General features: G+C 44.7%; 1 long non-coding RNA gene across 1 annotated transcript in view; it reads left to right on the top strand.

Moving 5' to 3' along the window:
• The window catches only part of LOC148220100 (uncharacterized), a 42,328-nt gene extending 18,851 nt beyond the window's left edge, over window positions 1–23,477 (top strand). Inside the window, exon 3 of the long non-coding RNA XR_015798912.1 lies at window positions 23,417–23,477. This is a non-coding gene — a long non-coding RNA (uncharacterized LOC148220100). The remainder of the gene's footprint in view (window positions 1–23,416) is intronic.
• Window positions 23,478–27,179: the final 3,702 nt, after the last annotated feature.

Below are 27,179 nucleotides of genomic sequence, written 5' to 3'. Positions count from 1 at the left end.
TTTTGGATTACAATTAATTTCCAATTTCTGCGGAACAATGGTCCGTGCAGTAATTTCCAGGCCCACGTACTTCCAAGGTGGCATCCTTTGGACTTTGTCCTCCTGCAATTCAAATCCAGCAGAGGTTAAAACTTTAACCACTAGGTCAAGTGTGTCTTGGAGTAGAGAGTTATAGGGGGCACACACAAGCACATCATCCATGTAATGCAGGATGATGGCCTCCCCTCTCTGGGCACGCACCTGGGACAGCAATGAGGCCACATGCCACTGGCAGATGGAGGGACTACATTTTAATCCCTGGGGCAAAACCTTCCAGTGGTAGCGCTTCATTGGGGCCTCTCGATTGATGGTAGGAACCGAGAAGGCGAACCGTGGGGCATGTTCTGGGTGTAGGGGAATGTGGAAGAAACAGTCCTTGATGTCTAGAACAGCCAATTGCCAATCTCTGGGAAGCATTGTTGGAGAAGGCATCCCAGGTTTGAGAGACCCCATGTCCTCAATTTCTTTGTTTATTTCCCGGAGGTTGTGGAGCAGCCTCCACTTGTCTTTCCCTGGTTTCTTTATCACAAAAACCGGGAAATTCCACGCACTTGTGCTCTCTTCTATGTGGCCTTTAGCCAAATGCTCCTCCACAAGCTCCTCAAGTGCCCTGAGCTTCTCCTTACTCATTGGCCACTGTGCTACCCACTTTGGGGCATCATCTAGCCATTTCAACTTTTGGGTAGGGTGCCCCACAGTGGCCGCCTCTAAAAATCCCGAGTAGTTTTAGGAATGATCAATTTCACCCCCCACTGGGACATGGTGTCTCTCCCCCATAGAGGGCATTTATAGTCTGTAAAAAATGGACGGATGCTAGCCAATTTTCCATTCGGCCCCTCAATTTGTATGATGCTTTTTGATATTTTTGCCAGTTTGACTCCTCCTACACCCTGGATTCTGCCTGCCACAGGCTGAAGTTCCCAGTGTGACGGCCACATCCTTTCGGGTATGATAGTCACATCAGCACCTGTGTCCAGTACCCCCTCCACATGGAGGTGATCTGATCCACGGGTTAGGTTGCATGCCAGAGAAGGTTTGTCCTCACCCACCACTTCTGCCCAGTAGAATTCAGGTGATTTTCCATCTACTGGGACCTCCTGTGGAACAGGAATGGCCTGGGCAAGGATTTGTCCCTCAACCAGGTAATATGGTGGTAGAGGACCTCGTGCCAGGAGAATGAGGCCAGTTATGCTTCCCTTGATGGTCATGGGAGCTACCTCAATCTCTGGGGGTCTGTGTGCTGTGTCCTCGACAACAAAGCACTCACTGTCCAGTTTCATGTGGTTTAATGTCACGTCCTGTGTACTGTTAGGTAAGTCCACTGTAATGACTGTCCAATCAGATGACCTGAAATGAAAACCTTTGTTAGTCACAAGCCTAAAACGGCCTAGTGGCTTCCAAACCTTGTTAATTAAACATTTAATATTTTCATTGCCATGCATCCCCACACCCTCTATCCCATCCTCCCCCTTTTTGTTTATTAAGAGAGAGTCTTTTGCAAGTGTGGAGCCTGCCGCATTTATAGCCGAGCGCGCTATTGTGTTAATGGCGGGTACGGGCAGTAAAGCTACTTTTTTTGTTTGTTGGTCTTCTTCTGTTTTTGGTTGTGTGGCCAGTCCTTGGTGATGTGTCCTGGCTGCTTGCACTGGAAGCAGATGATGTGCTGCAGTTGCTCTGGTGACATTGGTTGCTTCTTGGCTTCTGGTGTTACAGCTGCCATGGTTTTTGGGCGTGCCAGTCCTGGATTTCTTTCGTGTCCACTGAGCAGTTCTACTTTCCTGATGCAGGCTTCTATCATTTGTGCTAAGCTAGGTGCTGGCTCCAGGGGAAGGCCAAGGATAACCCTACGGCAGATTTCATTAGCATTCCTCTGAGCCATTTCTTTAATTAATTCAGCTTGTACTACTGGATCAGACACTTGTCTTTCTACTTGTGTACGAAGGCGGTCCACAAACTGTAAGAAATTCTCAGAAGCAAACTGTTTAATGTTAATATAACTGCCTTTAGTATCTACTGTTGGTAATTGATTAAAAGCTTTTTCTGCAACATTGCAGATTTTATCTAGGACAGACTTGGATAGTACTCTTGTTTGGCTTTCAGGGCAATGCCAATCTTTTTCCCCACATAGGTGTTCATATGTTATATCATTATTATCAGCATCTTTTGCCTTATCTGAGCTTTTTAAAAGCTCTAGTAAAAGCACTTTTAAAGATCTTTTCCAGAGGCTTTCCCATAGATCATATTCTGAAGGAGTTAACAGACATCGGAAAAGCTCTTTGATATCATATGGAACCAGTTTGTTTGAGTTAAAGGTGGCTCTCATCATGCCTTTAAAGATTTCACTATTTCTACCAAATTCTCTTTGTACTTTACAAATTTCCTTTTTTATCTTGATAGGACAAAGGTTGATAATTTCTTTTACCGTTTCTTTTACCAAGGTAAACTACAGGAGCAACTGATGGTATATACTCTTTTTCCTGGTGTTGACTTTCAGGGTTAGGCAGCCCCTCCCCACCCGACCTGGGAGGCTGCCCACCCCCCCCCGCCCCCCCACCACGGGGACACCATCCGTCCCGCAGGGGCTGTGAGCTGATCCCTCCCCACCCCCACCGGCACTGAACTCAGCAGGGGCTCCACCGCCCTCCCCCACCCCACTGCAGCTTGGAGGGAAGGAATGTGAAACCGGAGCAGGGGTGTGGTGGTGGGATCCAGGGTTGCAACACGTGTGGGCGGGGTCGCCGGGTGCCGTGCAGGGCTGGGTCTTGGAGGGGGGAGGGGGCGGTGGAGCTGAGGGCAGGGATGGGTTCTGGGAGGGGACAGGCTTATGGGCAGGGACCGGCGGGTGAAGGGGGTTGCAGGATGAAGGAGTAGACACGTGGCTGCCACCATATGGGGGACCCACCCTCTCCCTGTACCGCATGGCCAGAGCTATCTGGGACCACGGCCCTGACCTGTCCAGATATGGCCACGTGTCCGTGGCCCAGAGGGGAAGGGAACAAGGAAGGAGAGCTGACAATTTTAGAAAAATTGTCAGAACTGGGATACTGGGGAGGACTCAGGGACTTAGAACAGTCACAGCAGTGCTGGGCGCCCTGCACCTCTCAGGGAGACCCGTGGGTCCTTTCCAGGTCCGGGTTATAGGGTTTTTGGGAAAGGGAAGGTGAGTTTGAATCGTTTTGCTGCTGCTGTCTGTTGTTTTCTGTCTGAATTAAAAGTTTCTGAATTTGTAAGAATATCGGGAGGAATACAGAGGCAGTTTTATCTCCATTTTCTACTTTTAAAGTTAATAAATTTCCTATTTCATCCCAAAATGAAATCGAATTTATATTTTGCAATTCAAGGTCAGATTTTTCAACAGCAAGCCAGCTGGCAAAACGGGCTAATTTTTTATTAGATATTAAAACATTTCCTGAACTTAATATTTCCCTGAGTTGGTTTTTTTATACTCTTTTGTAAGGCAGATTGCTGTAAGCCCATGGTATTTAGCAATTTGCACTATATCCACACCACTACAGTTAAAACACAGGAAAGGAGTTAATTGTTAAGACGTGCTAGGTACTCTACGGTTTTTAGGCTTTACTGGATGCGGAGCCGATGTTAATTTCGCTTTTTTTTTTATTTCAGTAAAACCTATGTGGCGCCAGCGCCGCTGTAGGGACCGACCTCGCCGCAAAACCCCGTAAAAACTGCAAAAACTGTAAAAAACAAACCTCTGTGCCCCAGCTTTGAAACCGACCAAAGCTGTCTGCCTGCCACGTTGCGCCTGGGTGACTGCATCCAGCCCCCCCTCAGCCCGCGCGCACGTACCACGTGGCCGCGGGCTGCCGAGCCGCGGGCACACTGCAAACAGGCCCGCTCCGCCTCTCCTTCTGAGAACGGTGCCGGGCCCGCAAAATGCCACTGGTGAGACCCCCCCCCCCCCCCCCCGGAGCTCCGGGAACCACCCGCTGCTAAAGGACGCTTTCACTCACCTTTTCTCTTGCAGGGAGAGGCGTCTGTGTAACTGTAGTGGGTCTACGTCAAGAACCGACCTCTCTGGGCTCCTGACAGGCTGCCGGTTCATGCTGAAACGTCTTTGAACTGCACAAACTGCAGCTTAAAGAAATTTAAGCTAGTTGATCAGCTCCAAGGCTTGTTGAATCCCAAAAATAGGAGTCACAATTGAAGGTGGGGTGCTCTGTAGAGACTAACCACGTAGGGGTGCCAACTGAGGCTTTTTCTCAGCCCCAAAAATGGGGTTTTTCACCCTTCCTCCGGTCTAGCTCAGGTGTTAGGGTGAAGTTTCCCTGGGCCCTTGCCTCATGGACGTAAATAAGATATCAAAAGACACTCATTCCCCTTATAAAGTTACAGGGTTTATTTCTAGTGGGTAGCGAGGGAAAGAGGGAAGGGGAAAAAGGAGAGGGAAAAGAGGGGAAAAGAGACAGAGGCCAGAGGGTACTGACCTTTTCTAGGGTCTGGAAAGGGGGGGCAGGGAGAAATTGGATCCCGGCCAGCCCTGTATGGCCAGGAGGGGAGAGGGACCAAGATACAGGGCACAGCAGGGGTCACGGAATGTACCATTTACAATGTATCTAGGAAACGCAACACTGGACAGCATGGTGTCACCTACCACAAGCTTGGGTAATTCAAGAATCTTATGCCCTTTTCTACCCCTCACTCAATGCCCTCAGGCAATGCCTCACGTTCCAGGCACAAAATCTGTCTTGGTTTGAAAGACAGGTATGGTCTAAGGAAAGGCAAGTGCCCCCTTCCCGAGATGCGGAATGCAACCCCCTCCCTTTTAATTATTTTAGGTCCAAATCAGAAGCCTTCAGGCAGGAGGTGTCGGGATAAGGGTAAGAGTTCTTGACTGATATCCAACAAGGCAGAAAAAAAACCAAAACAACAGGTATAAAAATTGGCAACAGAACAGAACAGTATAGCTCCGCTCCAGTCCCTTTTGGCTGCAGGCCGTCTCCCTGCTCTCATTTACCGGTGCTGTGGGGGCAGGGCAGGTCCTGCGCAGTTGAAGAGGGCTGGATGGTGGCTGCGGCCCAGGTGTGAGAGGGATGGGAAAGTGACTCCCCCCCTCACGGTGTCGGTCGTTGTGCTCAGCAGGGTGTCCTGAGATAGTAGGGTGAGGTGGAAGAGCAGCAGAGCGATGTCCAAGGGCAGGGAGCGTGGATCTCAGTGCTGGGATGGCAGGGGAGATGAGAGATCGGAGCCCGGCCTGTCCTCCCACTCCACGAGCCAAGCGAGAGAGAGTGCCCCGCTCCAGACCCTCCGTCCCACCTTTCCTTTTCCAGTTCTCCGCCCTCCCCCTCCCCCCACCCCCATACGAGAGAACATTATCTGTCGTTTTAAGGTGTAGCCACAATAACTTAGCATAACAATGGGAGAAAATTCCACAGAAAGAAAAGGGAACAATTCAACCCCCAACAATGCCCAATGCTCCATGAGCACTTTTGGGTAAGAATCTATTGGAACGATTAAAAACAAAAATAATATTCAAAAATGGGGAAATTAGTTTGGAGGTAAATGATCAGCAATATGTGGAACTGTTAAATGTAATGCTAATAACCAAAGATATTGTGGCTGAAAACAAAGAAGAAATTATTAAGAAAATAATAGATCAGCTGCTCCCTGGGGTGTGGGCCTCCAATATACCAGCGAGAGCAAAGAATGCTCTACCAGTACAAATCCGGCTTAAAGAAGGAAAACAACCAGTTAAAATTAGACAATACCCCTTAAAAAAGGAAAGTAGGGAAGGGATTAGTCCAGTAATTAAGAACTTTTTGCAAATAGGACTACTAAAAAAATGTCAATCTGATTTTAATACTCCTATTTTGTCCGTAAAAAAGCCCGATGGATCATACAGGTTAGTACAAGATTTGCGAGCTGTTACCAGCGGTAGCCAACCCCTACACCTTGTTAACTCGTTTAACATCCAAACTAACCTGGTTTACTGTTTTAGATTTAAAGGATGCTTTCTTTTGCCTTCCTCTCCATGAAACCAGCCAGAAATTTTTTGCATTTGAATGGGAAAATCCCAAAACTGGACATAAAACTCAGCTCACATGGTGTGTACTACCCCAGGGGTTCAAGAATTCCCCTACCATATTTGGAGAAGAGCTGGCAAAAGATCTAGAATCCTGGGAAGCTCCATCAAGAGAAGGACAGCTGTTACAGTATGTGGAGGACCTCCTGATAGCTAGTAAAACTCAAGAAACATGTATGGAGTGGACGGTAAGCCTCCTAAATTTTTTGGGGTCTACAGGGGTATCGAGTATCCCAGAAGAAAGCCCAGATGGTGAGACGAACAGTTGTCTATCCGGGCTATGAGATTAGTGCTGGACAAAGAACCTTGGGACGGGATTGCAAGGAAACAATATGCCAGACCCCAAAACCCCAAACAGTGAAAGAACTGAGAACCTTCTTGGGCATGACAGGGTGGTGCAGACTGTGGATTTACAATTATGGGCTGTTAGTCAAACCCCTATATACCTTGATTACGGAAGGAAGCAGAGATCTCCAACGGATGAAAGAAGCAACATGAGCCTTTGACCAACTAAAGAAGGCTCTCATGCCAGCTCCAGCCCTGGGACTTCCAGATGTGAGTAAACCATTCTTTCTGTTTTCTCACAAAAAGCAGGGGATTCCTCTGGGAATACCAGAACAAGACCTGGGCCCGTACTGGAGGGCAGTCGCCTAGCTCTCCAAACAGCTGGACACGGCAGCCAAGGGGTGGCCAGGGTGCCTCAGAGCTGTTGCAGCAGTAAGAGGCACACAAATTCACCCTAGGCCAGAAGCTGCAGTCCTGGAGGTAAAAGGAAGACATTGGCTTTCCCCACAAAGATTTCTAAAGTACCAGGCCATACTAGTAGAACAAGATGATGTTGAAATTGTGGTAACTAACACTGTCAATCCAGCTTCTTTCCTCAGCGGGAGTATGGGAGAACCAGTGATCCATGACTGCCTGGAGACCATTGAAGCCACTTACTCCAGTCGCCTGGATCTGAAGGACACCCCTCTCGAGGACGCTGCAACGTGGTTCACTGATGGGAGCATCTACATCATCAGTGGAAAAAGATATGCTGGATATGCGGTTACCACAATAGAGAGGTGATAGAGTCTGGACCATTGCCAACAAACACCTCTGCACAGAAGGCTGAAATAATCACTTTAACCCAGGCCTTAGAGCTAGCTAAAAGAAAAGAAATCAACATGTATACACCAAAAAGTGAGCTCTGAATTGGAAAAAGGAAATGAGCTGGTGGACAGAAAGGCAAAAGAAACAGCTAAAGGTAAGGTAATTATTAAAACAATTGAGGCAGCTTTAATTCTAGATGGGCAAATTTCTATGGAAGGTAAGCCAAGATACAATAAAAGGGACAAAAAGCTCATTAGAGAAGAAAGCAGGATTTATAACCAAGAGGGGTGGGCTATTACAGACAGAGGAAAAGGTAGGCTTGTGATCCCCTCTTACATGTTATGGTTATTAGTGAAAAAGGACCATGAGAAAACACATTGGGGAATTGATGCTCTGTACAATAATTTGAAAGATCAACTCATGGCCAGAAACTTGCAAGGTGCAGTAATTCAGGTGACTCGCCAATGTAGCCTTGCCTCCAAACTAATCCCAAGAATATTCCTAAACCAAAGCCTGGACAAATTGAAAAAGGCTATGGGCCTGGGCAACAATGGCAAATTGATTTTTCAGAACTACCCAGGAGAGGGGGGTAACAATACCTATTGGTATTAATAGGTACCTTTTCAGGGTGGCCAGAAACTTTCCCTACCAAAACTGTCAAAGCATGAAAAGTAACCAAAGCATTGTTATTAGGAAAAGAATTTACTAACTTTGAAGAAGGAGTGGGGAATGAATCATGGTTTTAAAAAGTTAAGATTTTTGCTAAGAGTAGAAGTAGTTTCCATGACCAAGATGTAAGTTAGGTAGGTAAATGGTAGGTTAATAATTACTAGATGCTTAGGCTAGAGCTAATTGGTATAATTATCTGCTATTATAAATTTACGTACAGAAGAACGCAAAATAAGTAAACTGCTAACCATGAAGCACGGAGCCTTGGATCGTGCCAGAGGGTCACTGAGACCTGATGAAGACTCTCCTGACTTCATCCTTCGAGACCACTGACCCATTTCCAGACCGCCGACCCAATTCAAGAGAAGAGCTGTGCACGCGTGAAGGACTAATAGGCTCATTTTAATATGGGATGGGGATGGTAGGTGCTGGGGTTATGCATATGTATTGTATGTAAGATCTTGGGGAATAAAGAGATGGCAAAGAACCTTGTTCAGGGCCGTCAGGCCTTTCGGAGGTGACTACCGTGCCACGTGCCGGTGAATAAACAGACCACTTTCTAACATTTATTAGTTAGAGGGTCATTGTCCGTGATTATACCGGCTTTTTAAATGATTCAGCTCTAGTTCCTTATGGGGGAAAATGGAGTGTGTAAAGTTGCCAATCATTTTGGAGCGAATTTGGAGGTTTTTGGGGTCCCAGATCAATTTTGGGTTGAATTCTGGGGATTTGGGGGTTCCCAGGTGAATTGGGGGGGGGGGGGGGGATTTGGGGAGATCCAGGTGACTTTTGAGGGGTCCCAGGTTTATTTTCGGGGAAAATTTGTGGAATTTTGGGGGATCCCGGGTAGCGAGGTTTGGGGTTGTGTTGGTTTGAAAGTAAAACCAGTGCGAGACTCCAAGTCAGTAATGCAATTTAATAGGAGAAAAGAGAAAAAATAAAATACATGCAATAATATAAAAGAAAAACCACCAACAAAGTCAGAAATACAACCTGACACCCTGTCAGCCAGGGTGTTGGTTGCAGTCCGTATAAATGGTGGCTGCAGTTCTCCTGGATGACAGATGTGGTTCAGTTGAAGCTGTGCTCCTGTAGAAGGTGCAGTTTTCCTCCGAAGATCCAGCGATGATGTGGAAAAAGGTCAGACTTTCCTCTGGGATCCAGTGGAAAGGACTGACTTGGTGTTCCAAATCTCAGTTTTTACCTAGGTAGGAAATGTTTGGCTCCTCCCCCTGGCTGGAGCATCTCCCAATGGGATGATGTAATCTTATCAGTCACACAATAGGACTTAATGGCCCATTAACAGAATATATCTTCAGGAGGAAGTATGGGTTGTGAAAAGATAACAATGATCATCCCCCTGATCTTATCAGATGGCACATCAGCAGGGGATATCTCCCACAGAGATAAGGATCACCACCCCTCCCACATTTTAACAGATGGTGATAGAATACACATTTTTGCATTGTACCCCAGGACAGGGGTGAATTTGTGGAATGTGGGTAGTCCCAGTTGAATTTTAGGGGGAATTTGTGGAATTCTAGGGATCTCAGGGGAATTTTGGGGGGAATTTGGTGAATTTTAGGGTATACATGTGAATTTTAGGGTTCTCAGGTGAGTTTTGGGGATGCCAGGCAGATTTTGGGGTGAATTCTGTCGATTTTGCGGTATCTAGGCGAGCATTTGGGAGTCGTGGGAGAATTTTGGGATGAATTTGGGGGGATGCAGGTGGATTTTCCCGATAATTTTGGTGATTTTTTGGAGTCCCAGATGGGTCTTGGAGCGAATTTGGTGGATTTGGGGGTATCTGGGTGGGTTTTGAGGGCTATTGGAGAGATTTTGGGGTGAATTTGGGAGGTGTTGGGGGGACTGGGTGTTGGGGGTGATTTGAGGGATTTGGGGGGTTGCAGGTGGAATTTTGGGGTGAAGCCCTGGGATTTGGGGGTCCCCCGTGAATTTTGGGGTTAATTTGTGGAATTCTGGGAGTTGCCAGGTGAGTGCTGGGCATCCCAGGGGCGACTTCGGGGTGAATTTTGGGGATTTTGGGTTTCCCAGGTGAATTTCTGAGGTGAAAAGGTACAAAAAGGTTCTTTTTGAAAACAAGGTAAAGCCAGAAGGTAATTGAAAATTAATAGATGTGATGCACGTAGGTAATATGCAGACAATACACAGAGAGACAAATCATGGGAAAAATACAGTGGTAACACATGAGTGTGTAAGGAAGGGATCAGTATAGCTAAGGCTCAGTTGAAGCTGAATTTGGAAAAGCATGCCAAAAATAAGAATAATAAAGGCATCTATGGGTATTTCAGTGGGAAAAGGAAGATGAAAAGAAACCTATCACACCTCCCCTATTCCCCTCCCACCCCCATAAGCCAGACAGGACTAGTCACAACAGACAAGGAGAAGGCAGAAGTACTCAACAAGTGTTGGTCTCAATTTTTACTGCCAGTCACCATTTCCACATCTGTCAGGTTATTGGACTGGTGGACTTGATTCTAAGCCATAGTAGCAGGGCAGCTTTCAGACCACTTGAGGAACCTGAGCATGCAAGACCATGGGACCCACCCAGAGGCATGTCAGGGCCCTGAGAGAACTGGCAGCTGTAGTTGCTAAGGTGCTGCCTCCATCATATTTGAGAAATCAAGGCAACCAGCTGAAGTCTCCAGACACTGTGTTGTATTGACTCCAATACTCTTGGTCTTTTTTGTAAATCTTAGAGCTCTGAGTCAATTTCTGCAGAGGATTCCCAATGCAGTTTCAAAAATGGAATCTTTGTTATTGGTCCTCATGTTGATCTTGGATATTTCCATTTTCTGCACTCCTATATTTTCAAAACATTTGTAATGACTGAAAAGAAAGCTGAGATGAGGCATTATGCTCTTTCCAGTGAAATAAATGGACCAGTATTCTTTTCAGACAAATATATTTTTGCTGTATCTAAGCACATGTGCATACCTGTGTTTGATTTATGTGTCCAGGTTTTGCAATGGGGCAGCCACAGGGCCGTCCTGTGATAATGGCCCAGGTGCTTCCCTGTCCCGCTTTCTTCCAACTGGCTCCACTTCAGGATGTCCTCCCTGCTGAGAGAAGAGGCTGGGACAGCACCTTTAGAAATGTGACTTTCTGGGGTTTTTTTTGTTTTGTTTTGTTTTGTTATTTTTAAAGTTAATAAAAGCCTTCACCCTGATTTTTTGATGTGTTGGGTTTGGGGTTTTGTTTCAGTTTAGGGTGGGTTTTTTTATGGGCTTTTTTTCTCTTTGGGGATTATTGGTTGGGGTTTTTTGTGTGTTTGTTTGGTCTGCTTTGTTTGTTTGTTTGTTTGTTTGTTTGTTTGTTTGTTTGTTTTATTACGGTTTTGTAGAGTTTTTTAAGCAAATTGATTGGAAAACTGAATAGTCCTCCACTATAGTCTCCTGGATTCACCTGAGACTCTTCCTAGGCATCTCCCTTATCCTTTCTGCAATGAGTCTCACATCATTCTCCTGAAGAAACTGTCTGCTTATGGTTTGGGTGGGTGGGCTGTTTGCTGGGTGACAAACTGGGTGATGGCCAGGCCCACAGAGTGGTGGGAAATAGAGTTCATCCAGCTGGTCCCCAAGGCTCAATCTTGGGCCCAGTCCTGTTTAATATCTTTATCAGTGATCTGGACAAGGGCATAGAGTACACGCCCAGGAAGTTCACAGATGATGCAAAGTTGGCTGGTAGTGTTTTTTTCTTCTGGAGGACAGCAGGCTCTGCTTCTTTTTCCTCCTGTTCTGAGGTCGCTGCTCCCTCTTCCTCCCTCATTAAGTGTGATGATTTTGTCACTTGGATGAGTAAACAAACAATTTTAGCAACAATACTAGTGGCAGGGTGCAAGAAAGGAAGAGTTCACATGAATCCCCCCCCAGCAACAGACAATACCTGATGGCTCCTCTGCCCACCTTACTGAGTACACTGGAACCCATTGTCCCCCAAAGATACTCCCTTCTCCCTGCCCCCAGCCATGATGTGAGATGGAATAGAATAACTAAGATTAAGATTCTCCCTATGTAACTCCATCATACTTCGATTCTGGGAAAAAAAATTTCTTGAAGTTCTCTCATTTCAGATCATTTGAATTTGAATTTGCATACTAAAAAGTCTAGCCAGAAACTCATTACAATATTAATAGCCCATTCTAGAATGTCCGAGATGATATACACTTCTTTCAAGAGAATGTGATACCTCACGTGATTTCTCCAGAATTTCAATGAACAGCTTGAGTAGTCTACAAGATTCTTGCTGCCATCTGGATTTCCTGGTATTTGGCTTGTCTATGTAAGCCAACCAGCTATTCAGCAGAGGGAATATTAGTGTGATACTTGATGGTATGTGAGATGGAACACAGTAATTTATGGCTTTTTGCATAGTGATGAAGCTGTAAAGAAAGCTCCATAATGCTCAGACAAGGAGGCTGCTGGACTTCAAGCAGCAAAGGCCCAAAACGCACCAGTGAAAAGGTGTCGTTGAAAAATAAAAAAAGCCATGTGGGAGCAAAGTGATACTTAAGGGCAGTTTACTGAAAGAGGAAATGTAGTGAAAAAAAAAAGTCCAAGAGTGAAGGAGTAACAGGGAAAATGAAACTAAGGAAGGGAATCAATCTCAGCTCATCATTTCAGAAGCTAACAAGTTGTCATTGCAATGATGCATAAAGTGAGAAATAATAAATATGTCTGCTCCAAAATCTGAAATATGAACTTTATTGCATTCTGTCTTTCATGGAATCATACAACAGTCTGTGATTAAAGATCATCTAGACCAACTTCCTTGCCAGGTAGATCTTACAGTAGATCAAATTGCTCAAGACTAGCCAAACTGATAAGGAGCACTCTCAATGATGGGGCATCCACAACTTCTCTGGAACACCCGTTTGAGTGTCTCACCAGCTTCATTGTAGAAAAGTTTTTCCTTTTAGCCAATCTAAACCTAGTCTCAGTTTGAAAGCATGGCCCCTTGTCCTGTCTCTGCAAACCTTCCAAAAAGTCTTTCTCCATTTGTCTTATACCCTCTTTACATATTCAAAGGCCACAATACTGTCTCTCCAGAAACCTGTCTTCTCCAGGCTAAAAGATCCTACTTTTCACAAGAACCGGGTCATAAACTGAAATGGAAGACATCTCAGGAGATCAGATCATCCAACAGCTCAGCGTAAGAATAGCTCTGAAGTCAGATCAACTAGCTTAGGGCTGTGTCTGTTTGAATCTCAAAATTACCAGGAATTGAAATGCTTCAAGGAAGAGAACTCTGGGTGGCTCCAGAAACAGCCTGAGAAACTCAAGCAAACTCGAAACCTCAGAAACTACCACTGCTTTCTCTCCCTCAGCCCAAGCAGTCACAAAGAAAAAGTGTTCCCAGCAGGCTGGGATAGCACACATATACACTACATATACATGACAGGCATCGCCAGCAGCCACATCCTGCTCCTTTCTGTGGCTGGCAAGAGTGAGACTGGATGTTTACATGTGGGCAAACTGGGTGCCTCCAGCAGCTCAGACACTCAGCCTGTCCAGTGACCCCACTGAATTCCAGTATTCGCAGTGTCCCAAGGCCACAGCACTACTCCGCTTGCTGGCACAGACCATCACAAACCTCCTAAATCAGTCAGGACTCCCCTGGTTCCAGAGCTAGCACCCCACTTGCTCTCCCCCAGGCCACTGCCATTGTTCACCAACTTCTCCACTTTGATCTTTGCTGGTGCTCTCAACACTGGCACACCCAGATGTTCTGCAGCTGTTGTCTCCTGGTGGAAAGGACTTGTAAAGCCATGTTTCCTAACAGGACTTCCACAACCTTTCAAAGCAACCTTTTCTGGGGTATGAACAATCTCATTCAAATGTCAACATTTCTTTTCCCATATGTGAAATCAGAATTTCCTTCTTCCGGGCATGCCCAAAACAAGGCACAAACTACATTGTGCCTTCTGTTTCACATGCTGACTTGTTTGTAAACAATGCTAGGAGAATACCTGCTTTGATCCAAGCTAATCTCTGGCCCTTATAGTGCTTTCGGTAGTTAGTTTTGCTTTGCTATTTACTTGATGTCCCATTGAATTGTTGAATCATAAACAGACTATCTGTCTGTATAGCAGCATCGCAGTGATGAATAAATGCAAGAGAAGGAGCAAGGTGATTGTTTGCTAGAGTCTTCCTAGAAACTGAGAAATCTCTTACTTAATGCTGACCACAGCAGATGGAGGAAACATCCTACATGATGTCAAAGCAATCAAACTGTAATCACTTTTATGATTACAGTCAAGGCACTGCTTTTGCCAGCATAAGTGGAGTGCAGGGAATCTTAAAAGACGACACTGTAGCTGTTGTCCATGCTCACTGAGAAAATAATGCTTTTACAGCAGAGCAGGTCTCACCGCAGCTAAATCATGGCTTCAACTGTACACCGCCTTCAAAAAAAGCCCACAAAAACACAAATGAAAGGATTTGGAACCCAAGGGAATCTCAGATGGTGACATCAGCTCACTTTGGATTCTTTCCAAATTCTCAATTCCATTTTCTTCCCAGCCAATTATCCCACCTAACCTGAGATGTAATTTATGGATTTCCAACACATCTAGTTACCTTAGAATTAGATTGCCACTAGGCAAAAACACAGAAACAAGCAGTTAATTTCAGACTGAAACCAAAGGTATTTAGGACAGCAATACTTGGACAAAACTATTCTTAATAAGACCAAAACTTTTAGGATATAGCCATGTATTTTTGGAGGTGGAAAAAGTTTTACATCCAAAAGTCCCTAGGGAGCTATCACTCAGTGCAATGTGCCTGGAGAGGCACTCTCGCTCGTCATTCAAGGAACGATTCATCACAGCAGAGGCAGCAGGAGCACAAGATGGCCGACGCGAAGGGGCAGTGTAGAACTCTCTGTCTGTCTCTGTCTCTACTCAGTGTAGAACGTCTCTGCCCTGTGCAATATGTCCCTCCAGGTCTTTGGTCCTTGCGAAGCAATATGTACTGTGAGCGCTGCTCCTTGCAGCTGAGAAGGACCATGGAGCTAGCAGCGAATTTGGAGAGCGCTGAGCACGTAGTCAACGAGCGAGAAGGGCATCTGCAATGCGGTGCTAATAGCAGCTTCCTCACGTCGGGGGCGAGCTCCGGCCACAAGACCTTCTCGTCCTGGCAACAGATCTCTGTGAAGGGCGAAGGCGAAAAGCTTTCGTTTTCCATTCGAACTGAGAGAGAGGCAGACTGTTCCATGGAACTCTGAGAACAAAGGTGCACGCCCTAGGCGGGCTTGGGCAGAAGCAGCGTTCTCGAGCGCTTGGCTGCCGGCACACTGCTGGCTGTGTGGCGCCGCTTCGGCGGCTTCTGGCCGCGGGAGAGTGAAAGCGGCGCCAGGCGTGGGTGAGGGCGGTGATCGAAGCCGCACAAGTACCGTGCTTGTGTGCACCACTGTTGGAGTCAGTAAGTCAGGAGTTTCTCTGAATCCTTCAGGGAGAGATCAGAATGCATGTTTTGAGTTGAATCCTTTGGATGGATTGAAGCATATTAGGCCTCTTACATATAAGGCAGAGGTGTAGACTTAAGCTATAACATAACAGATGGAAAATAAGTAAGTAAATTGAATAAGTTTTAAGTGCTTTTAGTGAACAAAAGGTCTTAGATGCCAAAGAAGTAGTACATGTTCTAGTGAAGGTTGAAAAACATACTAGTTTTTTCTTAGAGGCTTCAAGAACTTAGCTTTAGACATAATAGAGTTAGAGTTAAGAATATTGCTTACATTTTTCAGTTAGAACAAGATAGGCCATGAACGTAATTTATACGTAGCTTGGCGTGTTAAGAAATTAGAATTCTAATAGGTTAAGAAGTAGTGGTCCGAGTCTGGTCCGATTCTACGTCTTAGTTTGCTCGTAAGTTTCTATAAAAGAAGAGGCTTGGAAAGAGACATTGCTTTTAGCCATTGCTTTTATGGCACAGCTTTTGCTCTGCTTTTGTTTTCACCGCTGAAATCAAGACCCGATAAGAAGATAGGAGCTGCCCGGCTCCTCCGGCCCTGCTGGGACCATGGGGAGCTTCTGCTTCTGTTTGGGACTTTGAGCTAGAACCTGGAATGGACTTTGTTAGCTTTGACTCTGCATTTCAGACTGATGTGCTTCTGCAATAAATAACTTGACAGCTACTATTAGCCGATTTGCTTTTTACATAAAAGAAGAAGTAGCCCGACAGTGTGGGTGCACAAGAGGCACCCGGAGGTCCCCAGAAACCTCACATTTGGTGCCCCGTGTTTGGTGCCGTGCTTTCGCCTCGCTTTGCAAGGCTTTATATCTACTGTCGGCCCTCCCTGGAACCCTCATTTGAGTGTCGCAAGAAGAAGGGTGGACACCCCACCGGTTGCTGAGAGGAGCAAGCACCCCTAAAAAGTTGACGAAGGGGTCTGGGTCTGGACCTTCTCATCGCCTGTCTTATATTGAGGTGAGCTTTGGGGTGAAGAGTAGTGCCATTTAGAATTAGAGAAATGCGAAATAATATGCCAAAAGAGCAGAAATATGTCTTTGATTACTTAAAATTCTTGTTAAGAAAGCATGGTTTTAACGTTTCTGAAAAAAAGTTGAAAGAGCTTTTAGTATATGCTCATAGTGTGTTTCCTGATATAGATCTTGATTCTGCCTTAAGTGCTTCTTATTGGGATCAGATAGGAGTTAAGCTTTTTGAAGATGTCACTCGAGGGGATAAGACAGCCCCGTTGCTGTTACCAACTTGGAAGTATGTTAGTGATTCTCTGTTAATGCATAATCTTGTCGATACAGAGGTTTCCCCTCTCCCTTCTGTGATGCCGTTGCGAGCCTTTGAGGGAAATTCTGGAACCGAGCCCCCCCCACCGCGATCTCGGGCAGCCACCCCACCGCGGTCTCCTGCAGCTAGGGAGGATGGCCCTGAACGCGATCTGGGGGACTCGCCGCCACGATTGTTACACAGTGAGCCCTGTTTTGCGAGTGCGGGACCTGGTTCTGTCCCACCGGCCCCCGAACGGAGTTTCGAGGGCGAAAGAGCTGCGGGTCCTGTACCGGGTTCCAGTGTCGGGGATTCGGGTGATTGTCAGTTTTCCTCCCTTCCGCGGTTGAGTCGAGCGGCAGCTCCAGTTTTGGCTGCGCTGGAAGCACGTCGCGATTTTTACGGCATGACTGCCGGTGCTAGGTACCTGCCGTGCGGGCCGCTTCCTTTAACGGTAGCTGCGCCGCCGTTTTTTTCTACCTTGCACCGGGACGATGCGGGCTTTGCTGCATTTTACGGGCCTTTTCCACAAATGACTCAGTCTGCTTTCATACCTTATGCCGCGAGTTTGGATTCGGGAGCGCGTTCGGGGAGTTTTCCATCTCTGCATACTTATCGGGACCGCGCGGAAGTTTTCGAACAAGTGCTGCCTCATGACGTCAGTCCTTTGCGTCGGGCAGCTGTCGCATCATCTGCGCCTGCAGGTCCCCAACCCGGCCCTCGTTGTTGTGTTCATTGTGCACCTAAGGAGGCGGAGTTGCCGGTCCCCGCCCCCAGCCGGACCGGCAATGTGATCGGGAGATCGGGATCCCCCCTCCCCCCCCCCCCCCCCCGCTTAGCCGCGGTGCTGCGGTTTCTGTGCCTGCATGGGACAACCCTCCTTCTGTGTCCATAGATGAGGCAGAGTTGGCAAAGAAGAGGGGGAATTGGAGGGCGGAGGGGCAGGACGGCGTGATTGAGGGTGAGAGGGAAGATCAGTGGGCTGTTGAGAAAAAGAGAGGAGTTGATTGTCCCGTTCCAGGGAGATCAGAGGTTCCAACATAAAAGCCTGAAAACTCAAACGGGGAAAGAAGTTCGTCTGTTTTTAAGCCTGAGGATTCCCAGTCAAAGACTCCACAGCATGTTTCTGTAAATTGGACAGCAATGAGGCACCAAGCAATTAAAGAGAAAGATTTTCATTAAGCTACTGAACCGTTATTAGCTCTGCCTGTTAGATACGGCAGAGGAGGAGCAAACCCTAGATGGGAACCAATAGATCATCAAGATGTTAAGGAGCTGAGGAAGGTATTGAAGGAGGATGGATTGGGCTCACCATATTTTAGGCAATTATTGAGAGGAATGTTTAACAGTGTGGATTTGACACCGCATGATTGCCGTTGTATTGCTGGAGCATTGTTGACGGAATCACAATTAATTTTGTGGGAAGGAAGGTGGAAAAGGTTTTTAAATCAATTAATTGAAGGATATGCTGGGGGTCCCAATGCTCAGTTTACACTGGCAGATTTAGCAGGAGAAGCCCCACATGATAGAACTGAAGACCAGGCAGTAGATTTGCCTAGAGCAGTGCTCAATGATATTAAGAGGGCTGCCTGCAAAGCCTTGCTTCCGACTCAGCCAGCGGGGACCCCAGAGGGAGATTTTGTGCAAATTAAACAAGGGCCAACAGAACCCTATGCAACATTTGTTGACCGCCTATCACAGGCCCTGGACAGGCAATGTGAAGATGATAGAATCCGTACACTGATGCTTCAAACTCTTGCTTTCATGAATGCTAATAGTGAGTGTAAAAAAAGTTATTCAAGGCCTGCCAGATTCTAACCCCGATCTCTCACGGATGCTAGAGGCTTGCAGTAAGATTGGCACTCCCCAACATATAGCTACTCTTCAAGCAGATACTATGGGAGAGAAGATTGGGGAAAAACTTAAAGAGAATAATGATTACCTTGCAAAGGCTCTTGATAATCTTAGTTCAGCACTTTTGCAAAATAATAAGTTTCAGAAAGATGGTGCTTCTAAAGGATCATGTTATAGATGTGGAAAATCAGGACATTTGATAAAGAATTGCCCAGAGCCAGCAGAGAGCAAAAAGTCAACTGGTCGTTGCCCAAGATGCAGAAAGGGGAAGCATCAAGCTAGCCAATGCCGTTCTAAATATGATATTGAAGGGAATCTGTTGACGGGAAACGGGAGAGTGAGCACGCCCCACTGCTTACCGAAACAAATAGTGGCTTTCCAGCAGCCAGGAGGCTTCCCTGGGGCAGGATACATGAATTTTCCGGCCCCATCATACCCTGGGTGACCAGTCACTTACCCAACGAGCCCACCCTTTTACCCCCAGGGGCACAATGCGAGCTGGCAACTTCCAAATTAACCTGCTTTTTACAGAATTGTCATGCAGTTGTTTCTACAGGAGTGACAGGAACTTCACAAAGGAGACAAGATTTTCTAATTCTAGGTAAAGAAAGGAATCGTATTTTGGGACTTGTGGTTTTTCCGACTATTGTTTCAGCAAATTGTAATGAAGAATTGACAGTTTTAGTTCAAGCCTGGTGCCTTCCACTTGCCATTCTAGCAGGAACTCCAATAGCTACAGCTGTTGCTTTGCCACCTAATATAGAGGAGCAGCTTGTTGAAGGTCAACAGATGTCAACTGGGAACATGAATATAGCTTCTCATGTTTTTTGGGTGGAACATATAGGCCGCAACCGACCAAAACTGACTTGCAGCCTAACTCATAATAACAAAACTATTGAAATTACAGGTCTCCTGAACACTGGTGCTGATGTTACAGTGATTTCTTATTTGCTTTGGCCAAAGGACTGGACTTTAATTACTCCTTTAGATCCTATTACAGGTATCGGAGGGGCCACTGTTTGTCAACGAAGTGAATACGTGATCACAGTCAGAGGACCAGCAGGGAAGACAGCGGCCATCTGTCCCTTTGTAGTGCAAAGACCCATCACAGCCTGGGGAAGGGACCTGCTGTCTCAGTGGGGAGCAAGGCTGGAAGTGGATTTTTGTGAAAAGCCATGACAGCATTTATGACTCCAAAATTATCCTGGAAAACTAATAATCCTGTATGGGTGAGTCAATGGCCTCTGGAGGAAGAGAAATTGAGTGCTCTTAAAGAACTGATTAGAGAACAACTACGAAAAGGCCACATTAGAGTGACGAACAGTCCGTGGAATTCACCAGTGTTTGTCATTCGCAAGAAAGCATCTGGTGCCTGGAGGCTGCTTCAAGACCTCAGGAAGATCAATGAGGTAATAGAAGACATGGGACCACTACAACCGGGTCTCCCTTCGCTCTCAATGATCCCGAGAGACTGGCCTCTTGTTATTATTGACTTAAAAGACTGTTTTTTCAATATCCCGCTTCATCCAGATGACGCTCCACGGTTTGCTTTTTCTATTGCAAGTATCAACAGACAAGAACCCCTGCAAAGATACCACTGGGTGGTTCTGCCACAGGGAATGAAGAACTCTCCTACTATATGTCAATGGTTTGTGGCTCAGGCTTTGGCCCCTGTGCAGCAAAAGCATCCTCGAGCAAAGATTTTACATTACATGGACGATTTACTTATTTCAGCTTCGACTCAAAAGGAAGTAAAAGAGGTTTGTGATGATTTTGTTGCAGCAGTTCAGGAAGCAGGACTTGAAATCTCCACTGAAAAAATACAAGAAGTTTCACCATGGAAGTATTTAGGGTGGAGAATGACAGAGCATTCCATCAAGCCTCAGAAAATTCAGCTCCAAACTAAGGTCAACACCTTACAAGATCTGCAGCAACTTTTGGGGGAAATCAACTGGATCAGAGTTACTTTAGGGATTACCAATGATGAACTTGCTCCGGTTTTTGACTTGCTTAGAGGGAATTGTGACATCACTTCTCCGAGATTTTTGACACCTGAAGCTCAGAAAGCCCTTGAAAAGGTCACCGAAGCCCTTCAATCTAGACAAGCTCATCGATGTGTGCATTCATTGCCTTATTTTCTTGCAATTTTGGGGGGAAACAAACAGTTATATGGACTGATATTTCAGTGGGACTTTCTGAAAGGGGACCCTTTGTTGATAATAGAATGGGTTTTTTTATCTTCTAGGTCTCCCAAGACAATTTTTACCACGATGGAAATGTTGGCTCAGATTGTAATTAGAGCCAGGGAAAGGTTAATGGCCATTGCAGGTCGGGATTTTACCATAATCTACTTGCCTTTGAGGAGAGAGTATTTTCATTGGGCATTGCAAAAGTCAGAGGATTTGCAGATTGTGTTGTTAAATTTTTCGGGTATTTGTTCTATACATTTCCCAAGTCACAAGTTATTGCCAGCAAAATTAAATTTTAGGGAAAAGCCCATTTTAAGTCAAGTGCCTCTGGAAGCTATTAGTGTTTACTGATGGTTCAGGGAGAACCCATAAGTCAGTTATTACGTGGCAAAACGAAAAAACTAAAGAATGGGAGTCAGATATTCAGTCAGTGGAAGGTTCACATCAAGTTGTGGAGTTAGCAGCTGTAGTTAGAACGTTTCACCTTTTTCCAGAGCCTTTTAATTTGATCACAGATTCTGCATATGTAGCAAATATAGTAAAAAGAATAGAGGGATCAATTCTAAAAGATGTCAATAATGATGATTTATATCGATACCTTGCATGTCTTTATACTATCTTGCAAAATAGAACTAATCCATATTTTGTTTCCCATATTAGGGCTCATTCTTCACTTCCAGGATTTCTGGCAGAAGGGAATGCTAGGGCTGATGAGCTGACAGTGGCTGTTGTTAATACTTTGCCCAACATTTTTGAGCAAGCAAAATTGAGTCATGTCTTCTTTCACCAAAATGCTCAAGCACTTGTGCGGACCTTTCACCTTTCTAAAGATCAGGCGAAGGCAATTATAAGTGCCTGTCCTGACTGTCAATTGGTGCAACCTCCTGTCTCCACAGGAGCAGTCAATCCACGAGGGTTACACAGCCTTGAATTGTGGCAAACAGATATTACTAAGTACCCATCATTTGGGAAGTTTAAAAACATCCATGTGTCAGTGGACACTTTTTCCATGCAGTTTATGGCTCCCTTCATACAGGGGAGACAGCTAACCAGGTGTGTCAACATTTTTTGCAAGCTTTTGCTTCATTGGGTGTGCCTCAGGAGATAAAAACTGACAATGGCCCAGCATATAAGGCCAAAAGATTGTCTGATTTTTTGATGGATTGGGCTGTTTGACATGTTTTTGGTATCGCTCATTCTTCCACGGGTCAAGCAATTGTTGAAAGAACGCATTGCTCTTTAAAACGTATCTTAGATCAGCAGAAAGGAGGATTGGCACAAGCCACACCGCAAATGAGATTGAGTAAAGCTTTGTATGTTTATAATTTTTTGAATAGCTCTCCTACAGAGCCTGACCCACCGATTTTTAGGCATTTCTATAACAATACACGGGCAAAATTGAAAGAAAATCCTCCAGTTTTGATCAAAAATTTAGAAACTGGGAAAATTGAAGGCCCATTTCCTTTAATAACTTGGGGCAAGGGTTTTGCTTGTATTTCCACAGATTCAGGACCCAAGTGGATTCCAGCTAAGAACGTGAAACCTTTCCAAGAGGAAGAAAGCACTACCCACTCCTCCAGTGAAGAAGCGGGCACACAAACGTGAACTGTTAAAGATCTTTACGTACACCTGATATCTCATGCTTCATCTAAAGAAGAGGGTGGGCTCTGTTCTTTTTTTTTTTCTTAAAAAAGAGGGGGAATCAGTAGTATTGTAGAATGTTGTTTTGTATTAGTTTAGGGAAATATGGGTTTTCATTTTATGCTGTGCTTTTATTGCTTTGCTTTGTTTACTATTAGTAGTACAGATTTGCCAATTAGCCAGACTAAGACGAATGTTTGGGTGACATTAGCTAATGTGACCGGTCTGGATACTATGTCTGTCCAACACAACCCCGGAGAAGCCATTTTCAACTTGTTTAGTTGGTATGACTGTGGATGTTTGGCCAATTCCCATAGAAGTTGATAGAGCTATACGAGGACCTTTGGCAGGAACGCCAAAATGGGACCTTCAAACCCCTGTTAGTACGTGGGAGTGGTGGGTTCCCCATCTTCCTGAAACAAATTCAGAACCACAAGAATTGGACATTTTTGGTTCTGTGAAAATGAACATTTGTGCTGTGTTTAACTACACAGAAGAAAATCGAGCTTTAGTTAAAGATGTTTCTCCCCATCATGTTATTTATAAAAATCAAACTTTTTGGTGTCATCTGACTTTTTTGGTCCAATTGACGTTTAATAATGTTACTTATCAGTTGCCACGAGGGATGTTTATTATTTGTGGGGACAGAGTTTGGCCTGCCATTGGCGATCAGGCTCTAAAAATGGAGGAATGCAGAAGTAAATCTTGAAACATAGTAGAAATGGGCAAAGATGGGTGGAGAGCTAGAAGTTGGTGCTTTTGTCAAGGCATTTTTTCTCCATGGCGTGGGATTTTATTTGCGTAATAAATTAAGAGAGGAGTCTGGATAGAAATCGAATGTTGCTACGTTTGAATATCCATCCTGAACACAAGACGCATTGGTGTGGGTGCAATGCATTACGATCTTTACAGGGAGGTTTTTTATGGTGGATGTAGGAACAAGGTAGATGACAGTTAGTTCCTTATCGGGCAGTAAACAGTTGGCCTTAAACAACAACAATCTCAGGTTTATTTTCATTGCCAAGATGGCTGTAAATAAAAGAAAGCCCAGTAGTATGGATATTCGGATTCATAATTTTATATTTGAAGTACTGACTGGTTTGTATTTTAGGATACCTGACTCTTGTTTCCTACTTTGATAGCACCTTGTTGCCTCCAACACGTGCCAAATCTGATGGAAACGAATGGTGCAGAACTCTGGAGAATTGAAACAAAAGTCTAGGTAGGTCAGGTAATACTAAAAACAGTCTGGAATTCAAGCAATATTTTCTTTTCTCCCGGGCAACGATGAGGCAGACAGTTGCTTTGAGAGTGCATGTTTGCTCTATTCTTTGTTCCATGTGTTCCCACGTACCTTCCCAGTTGCTTGGAGGGGGCAGTAAGAGCCAAAGAAGCTGCCTGTGGCATGGCTTTCCTTTGGCCAGTACAAACACCTGTGCATGGTGAGATCTAGAAGGAACTGGCTAGGTTAGAATGAATCTGGGGGAAATCAAAAGTTAATTTTGACATGGATCCCTTCTCAATCATACAAAAATACTCCTTTTTAACTCTTGGAGAAGAAGAGGGGAAGTATGAGAAGAGGAGGGGAAGTATTGGAGATACTTCCTTTCTCTGTGTCCTTGCAGCATGCCTTCCCTTTTTGTGTCTGCCTTCTCTTGCTCCAGAGCACATCCTGTTGGCATGTTTGTAGCCTGTATGGTAGCAAAGAAGTTGGCAGCGATTGTAAGTACCTTGCTACTTTGAAGCATAATGATAAACAGCTGTGTATGAAAATGTCTTGATTTCTTTGGTTGTTAGTGTCTGGTGTCTGTAGGTAAAGGTCTGTAGGCACTGCTGGGATCTGTTCCGTGTGCTGAGATTCAGCACATGGCCTCTGTCATGTTTCCATGTCACACTGCACTATGAAAGATGGGAATTTTGACTGTGGTCTGTTCCATAGCATTCAGACAGCCCTAATGTGGAGTGCGTGGAGAAAATGAGCATCCAGTATGAGCTGGTCGAGGGCAAATGTCAGGAGAAAGGGCAGATGTGCAAGTTGAGTGCCACAGCTTTTGGCTGTGATAGCCGTGGTCCAATGTGTCATTCGAGTAAAATGCGTCTGAGGATGCCCCAAACATTGATATAACAAGTGGAATTCCTTTTTAACCTCTGTCTTACTCTCTTCAAAAAGTAAGCCATCCGTTTGGTTTCACAGCAGTAGTTGGTATTTGTACTTGAAATGTGGAAAAGCCGTAACAAATGCCGGTAATGAAGGGAGTGCTGTCCTACGTGAATGTGGAAGATGCAAGGAGCCTCAGCCCTTGTGCTAAATCTGTCTTATCTCGGGGAAGAAATTCCATCTCTGCCTCAATTTCTCCCTTTGTGTCCAACCAGATGGTATTGTTTACTAATCTAATATGGCATGTAGGAGGTTGAATCTATCTCTGTCCATCACATGAAAAGAAACACTACGTTTAGCCAGGTTCTCTGAAAGCCACACAGTATTTCCTCTGTGCATGTCAATAATTTGTTCTTCTTTTCCTTCAGATGACCCTGTTGGATATGGACATTTGCACAGCAGGAGATGCTGAAGTTGTGCACTCCAACACGCTTCAGATGACTGAGAAACTAAAACGTAAGTATGAAGAAGAAATGGAGCACGTAGGTGTACGTTTCTTTTATTTGATGACATATGTTTTTATCACTCCTTGGGATTAGTCTGTTCTTCCTGTGCTCCCACCTGCAATGCCTTCTGCGTGGTAGGCTATTGATGTCTCCTTAGAAAGAGGTCCATAGTGTGACAAAACACTCCAAAGAAACAGTTTGGTGTGGAAGAGTTTCATGTGGAAGTGTTCATAATTCTTGTGTTTATTATTTGTAATATAAATAGATTGTATTTTTATGATCATTTCTATCTGAAATACATATGATAGCGATGAATGACGTATGGCCCAGCCTGCTTAAGATCAGACTTTAGGAATAGCTGGAAATGATCTCCCAAATGTCTTCAAACTTTTCTGTAAATAAAAAGAGTCGGGCAGTTGTATCTAAAGGGATAAATTATAGAATGTGATTTGGTGCTTTATGGTGCCAGAATAAACAGAAGTTCTGATAATCCGCATTCTTACCAGTTTACTTGGAGACTGATTTTTTTACTCTCCAGATCGAAGATGTCATGTTGTATACCAGTCGTAAAATTCCAGGCAGCCTTTTATCATGTTACATATCCTCTTACTCATTCATTTCACCTTCCAGCAGTTTAGAAAGAACTTGTTCACTTGAATGTTTTTCTTTGGAGTGATTTTAAGGAGACGGCTAAATGGCCATAATACAGGTAGAAACATTAAAACAAGGGTGTGCTATAAAGACAGGACTTCTTAATGCAAAGAGCCCTCTGAAATTCAAAATACCGGCTATAAAATTAAAAATGTGATCTTTGACTTTTAGATGGGAATTTCTACTCTTCAGTTTCATACTGTCAGGTGCATTTTTGCTAACTGCTTGATTCACGCTGAATGGACAGTCCTGTCTTATTCTTGGTATGGCAACAGTGATAGAGATCACTGCTGCTTTCTGTAGATAGTGGCTGCAAGTTGCTATTACGAGATCTTGTGCAGGTCTAGAATCTGATTGGATGTGAGGTTCTCATTGTTTCAACAACCAACTTGGGGTGGCAGTGTCAGAGGTGTTCATTATCTAGGAAGATTTTCATAGGCGATGAGTTTGCTGAGGTAGCTTTCTCTTCTGGGTGTAGGATATATGTGCATAATTAACTTCCTTGAATCCTAAATAGTGGGGGATATTTTAGTATCGACGAAACCATTTTTACTAGCTTTTTTATGTGGCCTTAGATGATGAAAGTGATCTGGATACAATTTTAGAAAAAAGGAAAACGGTGAGCTGTGAGGAAGAGCTGGAGGAGTATTTGGAGAACACCCTTTCTTCTTGAGATCAAATTAGAACAATGTATGAATTTTGTATCGTCAACTTAAAAGGTAGAGCATCTTTGAACATTGGTTGTACTACTTAGGCCTTGTTTTAATGCTGTTGTGTGAAGGTATGGAAAAAGAGTGCTTTTCTCTTCATGTAACAATATAGAATAATGTCCCTACTGAACAAGGTTAAGGCAAATAATGCCCACGGTTTAGGAATGGGACAAAGGAAGACTGCTATCATTCAAAAACCATAGCACATCAGTATTACTGTGCATACCATCACATCCATTCCTTATTCAGAAGGTAAAAGTAGTAGCGCAGATTCTTGGATCACCGGAATCAGAACCTGGTCTGCACCATCATCTCTTCACTCATAGATTTGATCTCATTCAAAGTTCTAGGAACTCAGAAGTTTAAGATAGCCAAGCACTTGCAACTTTAAAAACCATCTAAAAATTGATACAATACCGCTCTCCTTCCTGAAGATCTTAGCAGCAGCTCTGAAGCCATAGAGGAAGCAGCACTGTTCACACACCCAGGAGGTCTTTCCTACCTGCTCGATCAGAGGCACATTAGAAGAGCAGTAAGAACCTGAGGGGCAGATGCACATACCTTCACACACCTCGCAGTGGGACTGTGGTTAGAGCTGGAGGTTTGATCCTCTTCCTAATAATTTGAGCCGTTAAAACAAAGCCAGAGGTAACAGACCAAGTGAAAATACAATGCCAGGTTGCAGAAAGAGAATGTTACCTATCTGAACACTTACATAAATTCCCCATCATTCTCTTTGTTTAGGAGACCAAGCCAATGTCTGAGAAAATGAAAACAAGTGTGAATATTGATTTTTCTTGAATCAAGACTCAGCTTTATGTCCAAGTCAAAGGCAAATAAACCAGAAAGGCTCCGCTGAGCACTGTGCAGAACTAACATGGAAGACAGTAATTTGACCTCTTATGTAAGCAGTGTTGGAATGGTTCCGCATCCAAAAGGA

This window comes from Sturnus vulgaris, chromosome W, assembly GCF_052056855.1.
Source record: "Sturnus vulgaris isolate bStuVul1 chromosome W, bStuVul1.hap1, whole genome shotgun sequence".
Lineage (NCBI taxonomy): Eukaryota > Metazoa > Chordata > Aves > Passeriformes > Sturnidae > Sturnus > Sturnus vulgaris.
Note: the sequence above shows the minus strand (reverse complement) of the source record. Positions and strands in the feature narration are given on the sequence as shown.